This window comes from Triticum dicoccoides, chromosome 7B (assembly GCF_002162155.2).
Source record: "Triticum dicoccoides isolate Atlit2015 ecotype Zavitan chromosome 7B, WEW_v2.0, whole genome shotgun sequence".
NCBI classification, from domain to species: Eukaryota; Viridiplantae; Streptophyta; class Magnoliopsida; order Poales; family Poaceae; genus Triticum; species Triticum dicoccoides.
In genome coordinates this window covers 197234967-197249184 of record NC_041393.1, presented here as the reverse complement: position 1 = coordinate 197249184, position 14218 = coordinate 197234967, and positions in this window count along the sequence as shown.

Sequence of the window (14218 nt, the reverse complement as noted above, 5' to 3'; positions counted from 1 at the left end):
ATGATTTTTGCAAATAAAATATATGTTATACGTTGCAAAAATAATATAATTTGAAGTACATTCAAATACGAACTAAACGATATAATTTTTGGTGACATGCATTCACATTTTGCTTGTCAAATACAGTACGTGGTCAAACTTTGACCCAAAATACGCAAAACAAAAAAAATACTTCCAGGACCAGTGTCGCTCTTTCGTTCTTCTCCTCTTAAACCATCGCCGCTCCTCTCCTATTCCAATCTAAATCCAGCGCCGCTCCTCTCCTCTTCCATTTCAAAACCACCGCCCCTCCTCTACTGTTCCAATCAAAAACCAGTGTCGCTCCTCTCCCATTCTAATCCGAAACCAGGACTACTCCTCTCCTCTTCCATTCAAAAACCACCCCCGGTGAGTGAAGGTGCTGTGGAGAAGTAGATCTATGGAGGAGTACAACCGATACGTGAGGATCGCAGACGGCGACCCAGTGAAGCTAGCTAGGATGTTGGAGATACAGTCTTGGTTTGACAATAAGGACCAACTAGCTGCGACGGCGACAACCATGGCCAAATATGTGCAACAGAGCGAAAAGGCGGCGATACTCCTGAAGGGAGTCATGCGGGAGTACATAGAGCTGCTCCTCTGGGCCAAGGAGCAAACAGATTCACCGAATCCGATCGTGAGGGAGTGGTGGTGGTAGTATCAATCCCAGATGGAGCATCCACCAGAGATTGAAGGATCGAGCATCAATAGGGTGCCGTTTATGAGGCTGTCGTGCCACAGCGAGCCGATGGAGTCTATGTCGACCGAACCCAACTACAAGAGGAGAAAAACAGTTTGCGCGACGACGCTTCCCCGCCATCCTCTCCCTCGCCGTTCACATCATCTCACGGGGCGGTTGTTTGCCACTGAGGAATAGGAGGGACTGCCCCCCAGCCCAATAGTCAGGCACGTTGTTAATTGTCAGGAGGACCTTGGGGTTGTCAGTATTTGCAGGTTGTGAATTGTGTTTTGTGTTGTGTATTTTGAGAGTACTTTCAGATATGAATGTCTTTTGAATTTCAGATTTGCAGTATTGAGCCTATGAAGTATTTTTTTTAATTCTAGAGATCTATTTTTAGCACTTAAAAAAATGTAGTTTTAAAGGAGTATAAAAGTGCAGACAATGTGATTCTCAGAGAATAAACTGCAAGTTTCAGTTTCAGATAAGAAACTGCAAGTTCAGTTTCAGATAAGAAACTGCAAGTTCAGTTTCATATAAGAAACTGCAACTTTCAGAGGCAGAGCATTTATATTAACACGGCCTTTTCAAATAGTGTTAACATCATGTTGGAAGTTTTATTCATGGTCGAAACTAGAAAACATTATGTTGATCAACATTCATGCATAACACATCTTCATATGATGCACAGTCAAAAAGATATGCTATTTTCAAAATGCCCAAACAATGTCGAGTGTGCGAAATACAGAGAAAACGAGGGACGAAGTTTTGGCAAGTGTTGGACATGGTGTGCGTAGATGACGATTGGGACCCACATGTCAATAAAGGTAGAGGCAAAAATTTGAAGATATTTTCCCTGCATAGGAGGAATCGAACCTAGGCGGAAGAGCTGTCGGGTAGTGTCTCTCAGCCACTAGGCTAGTTCAGTTGTTTAGTTACTAATAAGGAACTTCCCGAGGTGGTCATATCTCCTCCTGCGCCTTTGTGCGCTCGCCGCGACGTCGCTGTCTGCCGTTGTGAACATGCTGAACAATACAGAGGAATCTGGAGAGGACTGTACATGGACAGGTGGACACTCGGGACCCACCAGGTCTATGGCCGTACAGAAGCAAGTGCCTCATCGAAAAAATACTTCCTCCTAATGCTATACTGATGTTGGGGCCCACGGGTTTGTCAACATAGTTACATTTTTTTAGGTGCTTCAACGTAGTTACTATAGGAGATAAATTCACAACAAAGTCGGGGAGTAGCCAGATATAATTTATTATCATTGGGGCAACAATCGTTAGTTGGGTTTTGGGCTGCCCAGTCTAGGCTTTCTTTTTTAACATGTGCAGCCCACGATCTCGAATGGGACCGGCCTATGGACCTCCCATCCGAGGTTTTATTTTACCTGAAACATCGGCAGCCTAATTTATGTATTTTTTTGAAGAAAACACAGAGGTCTGTTCTATTTTTCTATATAAGAATAGGAACGCCTAGTCCAACTTATGTTTCCCTTCTAACTATATTATATATATTTAAATTATTTTATATGTTATTGTCATCATATATTTAACAGATACTTACATATGTAAGAAACAATATCCCACATCTTATTAACTTATAAAAATAATTTCTTAACAATAAAATCCTGGATTTTTTTGGCAACGAAAATCCTGGTGATTGTGTACAAAAGCTTGGTAAGATTTAAGGACCAATGTAATAATAAATCACTTATTATTTAAATATATATATAGAACAAAATGCTCAGTCCCTGTTTATGTTTTGATAACATTGCTGCCCCCACCCCAATATTATAATTAGAATCAGCCCAGCAAAATCGTGTATTTCGAGAAAGTGCAAATGGCCTATAATTTTTCTAGGAAAACATAAATGTGCCGCATGAACGCTACATTATTTGTTCACCCATCCCAGCTAATGGACTGTAATTCAAAAAAAAGATCAAATTGACTGTAAATTCTACCCCGCAAAAAAGACTGTAAATTCTAAAAAAATGGGTTGAATACGTGCCACATTTTTGGAGGCTGAAATGTGGGCTAATAGGTCGAAGCCAACGCAAGTCGTTGTCAACTTACTCAACAAATGATTCTGACATCGTTAGCAATTGGATATATATCCAACGACCGGCATCCATCTTCAATCTCTCATCTTCTTCCTCCAGCGCCGACTGGACCACCTGCTCCCGCCTCCTGCTGCTAGCAGCTCTGCTTAGCACGCTTCATTGTGAAGCGCTACTCCACCGTTGGCCAGGCCATCCCTCCACCCCTCCACACCTCCTGTTCTTCTTCACCGACTGCTGAACCACACCGCACCAGAACCAGTTAACCCTCGTACACCTCTCCGTCTGCGACTCTACTCCCGCGTCTTCCCATCTCCAGCTCGTTGCTGTCCGGGGCCTCGCCATCGTCCACCACCTTGGATGCGCTCGGCGCGGGGTGGTAAATATGGTCAACGAACGACACCATTGGAAGTAGATTATGCATGGAGAGGCTGACAGCTGGGTCAACGGCCGCACGCAAGGAAATGCCTCCTTATTACGCGCAAAATAATGATTCCTCCACCTGACAGCTGGGACACACCTGAAGGGCCTCTGTATTTCGTGAAAGAAATGTTCCCACCGATGACATGTCGGACCCACCAGCTATATCTTCACACGCAAGGAAGTGCCTCCTTATTATGAACAAAAAACATGAATACCCCCTGCCAGCTGGGACCACAATAGTGGGAGGCTGACTTGTGGACCAAAGTTGACAGGGACGGATGTCACGCCCAATATGCGACCCTATCCAAAAGGAACTCGAAGGTCCCACCAAGGATAGACCCGCATATTGAAACGCTTTTGCAAGGTGGATATCATTACATCAATATTACATAATAGATGGGGATACATACAAGAGGCATACAATGCCACACGAACACAACATCATCATACATAAGAGAATCATCCGACTACGGATGAAACAAAAACAGAAACTCAAACGGCATCCACCCTGCTAGCCCAGGCTGCCGACCTGGAACCTATCGCCTGATCGAAGAAGCAGAAGAAGAACTCAACGCAAGAAAGCATCGCTCTCGCGTCATGATCATCGCAAAACATGTACCTACAACTATTGTTGTAGTCATCTGTGAGCCACGAGGACTCAGCAATCCCATTACCATGGGTATCAAGACTAGCAAAGCTTAATGGGAAAGGAAGGGGTTAACAGGTGAGGCTGCAACAACGACTAAGCATATATGGTGGCTAACATACGCAAATAAGAGCGAGAAGAGAGCAAAGGAACGGTCGTGAAGCTAGAAATGATCAAGAAGTGATCCTGAACTCCTACTTACGTCAAACATAACCAAAAAAACCGTGTTCACTTCCCGGACTCCGCCAAAAAGAGACCATCACGGATACACACGCGGTTGATGCGTTTTAATTCGGATCTGGTGTCAAGTTATCTACAACCGGACATTAACAAATTACCATCTGCCTATAACCGCAGGCACGACTTTTGAAAGATTATACCCTGCAGGGGTGTCCCAACTTAGCCCATGATAAGCTCTCGCGATCAACGAAGGATATACCTTCTCCCAGGAAGACCCGATCAGACTCGGAATCCCGGTTTACAAGACATTTTGACAATGGTAAAACAAGACCAGCAAGACCGCCTGATGCGCCGACAATCCCGATAGGAGCTGCACATATCTCGTTCTCAGGGAAACACCGGATGAACACTACGTACAACTAAAACCAGACCTCGACTTTCCCCGAGGTGGCTCTGCAAGTGGCTCTGGTTCGGACCAACACTTAGACAAGCATTGGCCCGGGGGGGCTAAAATAAAGATGACCCTTGGGTTAATTACTCCAAAGGGAAATGTAGGTGGTGGTGAGGCAAATGGTAAAACCAAGGTTGGGCCTTACTGGAGGAGTTTTATTCAAAGCGAACTGTCAAGGGGGTCCCATAAATCACCTGACCGCGTAAGGAACGCAAAATCCGGGAACATAACACCGGTATGACGGAAACTAGGGCGGCAAGAGTGGAACAAAACACCAGGCATAAGGCCGAGCCTTCCACCCTTTACCAAATATATAGATGCATTAATAATATAAGAGATATTGTGATATCCCAACATAATCCTGTCCGCCATGGGGCAATCTTCAACTTCACCTGCAGCTAGCAACGCTATAGGAGGGGCTGAGCAAAGCGGTAACATAGCCAAGCAACGGTTTGCTAGGAAGGGTGTCAAAGGTTAGAGGTTCATGGCAATTTGGGAGGCGTGAGGAGCAAAAGATAGGTAGCGCAGCAAAGCGATAGAACGAAGCAACTAGCATAGCAATGATAGTAGTGAGATCCAGGTTAGCGGCCATCTTGCCTGAAATCCCGCAAGGAATAAGAACGAGTCTATGAAGAAGATGAAGCCACAAAGACGAACCAAGCATAGACGAACGAGTCCTCACGATCGCAACGAAACGGGAACTATCGAGAGAAGCACACAACATAGTAAACACACCACGCATGAACAAGGCATGATGCACAAACAAGTATGAGGCAAGACAAGACTACATGAAGCTACTCATGGCAAGAGATGATGCAAACAAGAGCAACACATCAAAACAAGTTTAAACGAGGCCGGGAACAACATATAACAATTCCGGTAAGTCCTGATATGAAAATTTCTAAATTGGTCCAGATCTGAACAAACCTTATGTTTAAGTTGTTAAACAACAAGTTAAGATTCACAAAGATGATCTACACAAGTCAAGTTACATATAAAGTTCATTTAATTCGGTGCTACGGCCTAGAAGATATGAGCAGAACAAGTTAAACATGACATTGATGCAAAATGCATACAAACATCAAGCAAACACCTCAAAACAAGGATGCAACATGATAATATGAAACTACATGTAATTCTAAGCAAGTTTCATATAGAGCACACTCAAAACGGAGCAACGGTTCAACACACACACACTATACAAGATATAGCAACAATGTGTCCAAAATAGCAACTAGGCATCTTGCAAGCATCAAAACAATATGCTACCGGACCTCAACAAGAAAACAAAAGGCATGGGCATGATGTACAGGTAAAGCATAACAAAACATGAACACCGAGCTATCTCCAGAAATCAATAGAACATGCTCAAACACACATGGCAAGATTGCAAATAATAATAGTTCAGACTTTGCAGAAAATAACATCAAGTTGCAATGTTTAGAGCTATCAAACAACATGTTACAGGAACTTATCATGGAAAACAAAGGCATGGCATGAATCTACTAATTGCATAGAACAAAAGTCCCTTACTGACCACAAGCCAAAAAGGATCAGAAGATATGATGGCACCCATGTAAACATGGCAAGTTCCGTTAACAGATTCATATATGGCAGAAACAACAATAAGTAGGCATGTAGATGAGCTTGTACCACTCACCACAGTGCAATACATGGCATGTCAAGGCAACCAACAGTAAGAAGGCATGTTTAATAAGCTAAGCATGGCAAGAGCAAGTTCATAGGGTGCATGGAACACAAGCCACAATCATGGCAACAACTGAACTTAATGTTAACAGGCTGACAACAACATTATTTAATAACTTTGGAGCAAAGAAACAACAATCTACAGCAAGCTATAAATGCAACCAGGGGCACGGATGGATAGAGAATAACATGTAGAACAAATCACCCTTAGTGAACATCTCCAGATTATGCATAGAATGATTTGTAGAAGCAGGTTTACATAGCATCGCGAAATAACAGATTCAGCCTAGCAAAACAGTAACAACAAGTACCCTACTTAACAAGCTCGATTCACTCACCACAAGTCATTGCATGACAAGATAAGCATAGCATCAGCAAGAAGGCATGTTTATGAAACAAACCAAGGCAAGAACAAGTTCATAGCATGCAATGACCAACTACAACAACCTTGGAAAAATTGAATAACATGTAAACAATCTGCCAGGAAACATTTTGGAGCAAAAGTAGAGCACGAAAATGGCATCCTAGACTACTCCATAATTGCAAATAGGGGTATGAATGGATAGATAATAACAATATGTTCAAAACATCCTTAATGAAGTATCTCAAAATATGCATGGATCTCTCTGTAGCATCAAGTTTACATGGCATGAAAATAACAGCAGAATAGGGACTAAAATCAGCAACATCACGAAGCCTAGTTTCCATGCTTGTGCTAGTCACCACATTGATCACAAAAATACATGGTAAGCACCTCTGTAAAGAGGACATGGCATAGATAAAAACACATGTAGACATCAACCTCATAGGATGCACACATCAATCAAGGCAAATATGACAAATGAGCATGTTCTGTTAACAGACAGCAGACAACATCATGATGCACTCTGGCAACAATGATTCAGGCATCAAGATGAACTCAAATGAACATGACGCAATGGAATGAAATGAAGTACTCGTTGAGGAGAACAATTTGACATATTACACGCACGAAACGAAGCAGTATGCATGGAGATATGATGCGATGAACATGGCATGATAATGTCAAAATATTTCGGGACTTAGTCATTTTCAGGAAAAAAACATGTGAGCGCAGATTAGCTAAAAGTCGCACGGGCAGGGTTTACTTAGCTCTCACCATGGGCTGGGCCCAGTCGGGGAAGAGGCTAGGCAGAGGTGGTGGACACGTCCGGCACGGAGGCGGACATGTCCGGCGGCGGGGAGGAGTTTGGCTAGGGTTTGATCTGCGGGATTTTCGGGGGGAGGCACAAATATATAGGTAGAAGGAGCTAGGAGAGTCCAAATGAGGAGCAGTTTTTGGCCACACGATCGTGATCGAACGACCGAGAGCATGGAGGGGAGTTTGCTAGGTTTTGGGCCACTTTGGAAGGGTGTTGGGCTGCAAAGAGAAAGAGGGGGTTTCGGGCTACGCGGATAACCGTTGGAGTATCAAACGACATCCAAATGGCATGAAACTTGACAGGCGGTCTACCGGTGCTATACCAAGGCCGCTTGGCAAACCTCGGGCCATTCCGAGAATGTTTAACACCCGCTCACAACAAGATACAAAAAGGGGAACGCCGGAGGGCATAGGAGTGCCGGATTGCAAAACGGACAACGGGGAAAAGGCTCGGATGAAAGTTTTGAAAAACATGCAGATGAAATGCAGATGATGACATGGCAAAATGCAACATGCAAGCAGCTGACATGGCAACGATGGCGGATAACTGGCAGACACCTGGCGCATCGGATCCGGGGCGTTACAACACTCCTCCACTAACAAGAGATCTCGTCCCGAGATCTTAGGACCGAGACGGAAGAGAAAAGGGACGATGTGAAACAAGAACTCAAAAGAAGAAGGAAACAATCGAGAGCACTCGATAAGAAGAGAGGAACGACGAGAATGACGAGAATCGAAACCTCACTGAATCAGATAGACTATGAAACAACTTCGGTTAGAATGAGATAAGAAACGAATAAGACTGAATGAATTTAGCCAGAACTCTGACTGAACATGGAAGGAATAGAATAAGAACTTGAGAGGACGGAATGATACTTGATGGAGACATGACACAAAACCTCCGGAAAGAATTAAAAGAGTTGATGAAAAGAACTTAGAAGGAAGGATTGAACGAAATTGTTGAGAAAATCAACAACGAAAGAATAAGCTTGTTGTGGTCTTATAGGTAACATCTCAAGATCATAAGGTGATAACCGGCCACAAACAGAAATGATTGGATAGCTGAGAAGAACGAAGAAATGCAAAACTCCACTTCAAAAGAATATGGGGAATTAATTGCACGTCGAGACGGGAGAAAAACAGATACTTGAACTCCACCAACAAAAACTTGATGAACTCTTGAAGAATGAATTAAATACTGACGGACCACCGTGAAGAACTCCGATAATGAAAGGATGACGAGATAAAATTGAAGGATGAAAAAGAAATAAGACAAAAGCCTTGCGATGGAGGTTCCGACGAGATGGTCGAGGAAATTTTAACTCTGGAAAAAATAAAGATGAAAACACTTGGAACTAGAATTTATTCCTCACGAACAAACTCCGAAGGAAGGGATTACTCGCTTGGATGAGATAAGAATAAGATTTATTGTATGCTTATCCTTCATCAAATTAAATTGATGACAAGCAATGGATTCTGCATACTACTTATTCTTCTTGAAAAGGATTGAGAAGTGACATATCGCAAACTTGAGAAGGTCTTCATGAACCACCGGTAGGATTGGAAAGAACGAATGGATTAAAATGATAATCAAAGAAAAAGAATGTGAAAGAACCACCGTAAGAATTCGAAAATGACTGATGAAAGGGGCTGAATCACCGGGAAGAATTAGAAGAACAAATATGCTTGTGAGAATTTATATACAAAAGAACGGGAAGACTTCGAACTGAATAGAGAGCACTTGAACAAAGCGTCGTGGTAAATAGAGAACGATAGCTGGAATGATGGCCTCCGGTGAAAAGAAACAGGAAAAGAACTTCTGACATACTCCGGATGGGTAAGAAAAGAATATCTGACGATTGGAATAATTCGAGAGGATGATATGAAGCTAGAACCACGAATCTTCAAGAGAACCAACAAGGCTTAAGAGGAACTCTTCTTCGGTCTTCAAAGCTGAGAAAGACGACTAGAAACACCACCAAAATTACTGAAATACTCCAGGAGAATGAAAAGCAGAGAGGTTCAGTCAACAATGAAAAGAATTTGAAAACGATCTTAGAGATGGCATCTGACTGATGAAATTCATTCTTACGTCACACTTGAAAAGAATTTAGAATAACTCCGGGGAAATTAGAAGAGTCAGGTAAGATCCTGGGAAAAGACCTGTGGGTTAGGGCCCACTGAAGAGATAACACCGTTGGAAAAGATTGTTGACGAGATGGATGATGCACCGAAACAATTGAAATATTTGAATGAGGTGACAACCTCGAATTAGTTGGAACACAAACGAATCTCCTGAGATGTCTTGAACACTCCGGAAGGATAAACTAGCGAGAGGCGAACGAGCAAGGAAAACACTTGAGCCAAGGAAAAGAATATAATCACTACCAAAAATTTGAATTGAATCCACCGGAAAAAGAAAAGGGATGAAGAATGACGAACAAGACGTGAATTCATCGATTGAAATAATTAACGAATGACTGAAGAGGTTCCGCACGAATCAGATAGATGGTCGAGAGAGAGTCAGACTCCGGGAAGAAAAGGGTGGGACGGCAGGAAAACAAAGGCAACTTGGAAGGTGGAGTCGACGAACAACTTGAAGAGAAAACACCGGTTGAAATAGTTGAGGAAAGAAAGCAAAGACTTCGCACGAGTAGGATGGATACTCGATTACGGACTCCAGCTTCGAGAAGAAAAAGGGGTGGGCAGGTGGGAAAGGAAAACAATTGAGGACTGAACTCAAAGATGAAGAGGCTCGAGTCGACTTGACGAGAAATGCACCGGATGAAAAGAGAAGAGAACCAACTACCGGAAAACCAACTGCGTGAACCTAAAGAAAAATTGAAGGGGAAGAGGAGTGATTCAAAACACCTACGTCAAGATTCCTCACCAGAGCGACGAAGAGGGCTGAGGAGTAAAAAGAATTCCTACTCTCCGATATAACTAGACTCCGAAAACAGTTTTCTTCTAGATGATCAATCAAGGGGGCTCCTAAGGTCGGTCGAGGCTCTGATACCAACTTGTCACGCACAATATGTGACCCTATACAAAAGGAACTTGATGTGTCACGCCCAGATATGCGACCCTATCCAAAAGGAACTCGATGGTCCCACCAAGGATAGACCCACATATTGAAACTCTTTTGCAAGGTGGATATCATTACATCAACATTACATAATAGATGGGGATACATACATAAGGCATACAATGCCACACGAATACAATATCACAATACATTAGAGCATCATCCGACTACGGATGAAACATAAACGGAAACTCAAATGACATCCACCCTGCTAGCCCAGGCTACCGACCTGGAACCTATCCCCTGATCGAAGAAGCAGAAGAAGAAGTCAACGCAAGCAAGCATCGCTCTCGCTCATGATCATCGTGAAACCTGTACCTGCAACTGTTGTTGTAGTAATCTGTGAGCCACGAGGACTCAGCAATCCCATTACCATGGGTATCAAGACTAGCAAAGCTTAAAGGGAGAGGAAGTGGTAAGGTAGTGAGGCTGCAGCAGCGACTAAGCATATATGGTGGCTAACATACGCAAATAAGAGCGAGAAGAGAACAAGCGGAACGGTCGTGAACTAGTAATGATCAAGAAGTGATCCTGAACTCCTACTTACGTCAAAGATAACCCAGAAACCGTGTTCACTTCCCGGACTCCGCCGAGAAGAGACCATCACGGCTACACACGCGGTTGATGCATTTTAATTCGGATCTGGTGTCAAGTTATCTACAACCGGACATTAACAAATTCCCATCTGCCTATAACCGCAGGCACGACTTTCGAAAGATTATACCCTGCAGGGGTGTCCCAACTTAGCCCATGACAAGCTCCCACGATCAACGAAGGAATAGACCTTCTCCCAGGAATGATTGATCAGACTCGGAATCCCGGTTTACAAGACATTTCGACAATGGTAAAACAAGACCAGCAAAGTCGCCCGATGCGCCGACATCCTGATAGAAGCTGCACATATCTCGTTCTCACGGCAACACCGGATGAGACTAGCTACGAGTAAAACCAGACTTCGATTTTCCCCAAAGTGGCCCCGTAGGCAGCTCAGCTCGGACCAACACTTAGACAAGCATTGGCCCGGGGGGGGCTAAAATAAAGATGACCCTCGAGAGAGCGACTCCCAAGGGAAAAGTAGGTGGTGGTGAGGCAAATGATAAAACCAAGGTTGGGCCTTCCTGGAGGAGTTTTATTCAAAGCGAACTGTCAAGGGGGTCCCATAAATAACCCGACCGCATAAGGGACGCAAAATCCGGGAACATAACACCGGTATGACGGAAACTAGGGCGGCAAGATTGGAACAAAACACTACGCAAAAGGCCGAGTCTTCCACCCTTTACCAAGTATATAGATGCATTAATAATATAAGAGATATTGTGATATCCCAACCAAAATCTTGTTCACCATGGAGCAATCTTCAACTTCGCCTACAACTAGCAACGCTATAAGAGGGCTGAGCAAAAGCGGTAACATAGCCAAACAACGGTTTGCATAGGAATGGTGTCAAAGGTTAGTGGTTCATGGCAATATGGGATGGCTTGATAAACAGGTAATAGGTAGCGCATCAAAGCGATAGAACGAAGCCACTAGCATAGCAATGATAGTAGTGAGATCCAGGGTAGCGGTCATCTTGCCTGAAATCCCGCAAGGAAGAAGAACGAGTCCATGAAGAAGATGAAGCCACGAAGACGAACCAAGCGTAGACGAATGAATCCTCACGATCGCAACGAAACAGGAACTATCGAAAGAAGCACACAACATAGTAAACACACCACACATGAACAAGACATGATGCACAAACAAGCATGATGAAAGACAAGGCTATATGGAGCTACTCATGGCAAGAGATGATGCAAACAAGAGCAACACATCAAGGCAAGTTTAAATGAGACCGGGAACAACATATCACAATTCCGGTAAGTCCTCATATGCATATTTCAAAGTTAGTCCAGATCTGAATAAACATTATGTTCAAGTTGTTAAACAACAAGTTAAAATGCACAACGATGATCTACACGAGATTCTAGTCAAGTTACATATAAAGTTGATTTAGTTCGGAGCTACGGCCTAGAAGATATGAGCAAAACAAGTTAAACATGGCATTGATGCAAAATGCACCCAAACATCAAGCAAACACCTCAAAACAAGGATGCAACATGATAATATCAAGCTACATGCAATTCTAAGCAAGTTTCATATAGAGCACACCCAAAACGGAGCAACGGTTCAACACATGCACACTATACAAGTTATAAGGACAAGCTGTCCAAAACAGCAACTAGGCATATTGCAAGCATCAAAACAATATGCTACAACACCCCAACATAATAACAAAAGGCATGGGCATGATGTACAGGTAAAGCACAACAAAACATGAAGACTGAGCTATCTCCAGAAATCACTAGAACATACTCAAACACACATGGTAAGATTGCAGGTTTTAACAATTTCAGACTTTGCAGAAAATAACAGCACGATGCAATGTTTAGAGCTATCAAACAACATGTTACAGGAACTTATAATGGCAAACAAAGGCATGGCATGAATCTACTAATTTCATAGATCAAAAGACCCTTACTGACCATAAGCCAAAAGGGATCAGAAGATATAATGGCACCCACGTAAACGTAGCAAGTTTCATTAACAGATTTCAGCAAACAAAGCATGGCATTGGAATAAAAATGAAGGCACCTAAATGAGCTTGTGCAACTCACTACAGAGCAATACATGGCATGGAAGGCTACCAACAGTAAGAAGGCATGTTTATGAAGCAAACCAAGTCAAGAACAAGTTCATAGCATGCAAGGACCAACTATAGCAATCTCGGCCAAATTGGATAACACGTAAACAATCTGCCAGGAAACAGTTTGAAGCAAAAGTAGAGCACGAAAATGACATGCTAGACTACTCCATAATTTCAACCAGGACCATGGATGGATAAACAATAACCTCTAGTTCAAAACACCCTTACTAAAGTATCTCAAATTATGCATGGATCTCTCTGTAACAACATGTTTACAAGGCATCAAAATGACAGCAAAACAGGGACTAAAATCAGCATTAACACGAAGCCTAGTTTGCATGCTTGTGCTAGTCACCACATTGATCAAAAAAATACATGGAAAGCACCACTGTAAATAAGACATGGCATAGTTCAAAACACATGTAGGAATCAACCTCATAGGATGCACACATCAATCATGGCAAAAATGACAAAAGAGCTCGTTCTGATTATAGGCAGCAGAAAACGGAATGAAGCACTATTGCAACAATGATTCAGGCATCAAGATGACCTCAAATGAATATGATGCAATGGAATGCAATGATGTACTCTTCGAGTCGAACAATTTGACATATTATTCGCGCAAAACGGAGCTACGGATGCAGAGATACAGCAGGTGAAACAAGGCATGATTTTAACAGATTCGGGGACTTAGGCGTTTTCACAAAAAAAATACGTGAGCGCGATTTAGCTAAATGACGCTTGGGGCGGAGGTTAGGCGGGCTCGCTCACCTAGCGGGCCTGGCCCAGAGAGGAAGGAGAGGCGGACCGGCTTGGGCCTGGGAGGCGCGCTGGGCCGGAGGGAGGGGCGACCGTGGCCCACGAGCGGGCACTCGTCGTCCTCCCCGTGCCTGCACGAGGGGAGTCAGGGGCGGCGGAGGCCGGCGCTGCCGCGGCGGCAGCGAGGCCGGAAGTCGCCGGCAGGGCTGGCGAGGGCGGATCCGGCCGTGGGGCCTCCGGATCCGGTCGGATCTGGGCACGGCGGGTCGAGGGGTGGCCGGAGCCGGCTTCTCCGGGCGGCGACGGATCTCCTGCAGGAGAGAGGGGGTGAGGCGGGGCGAGGAG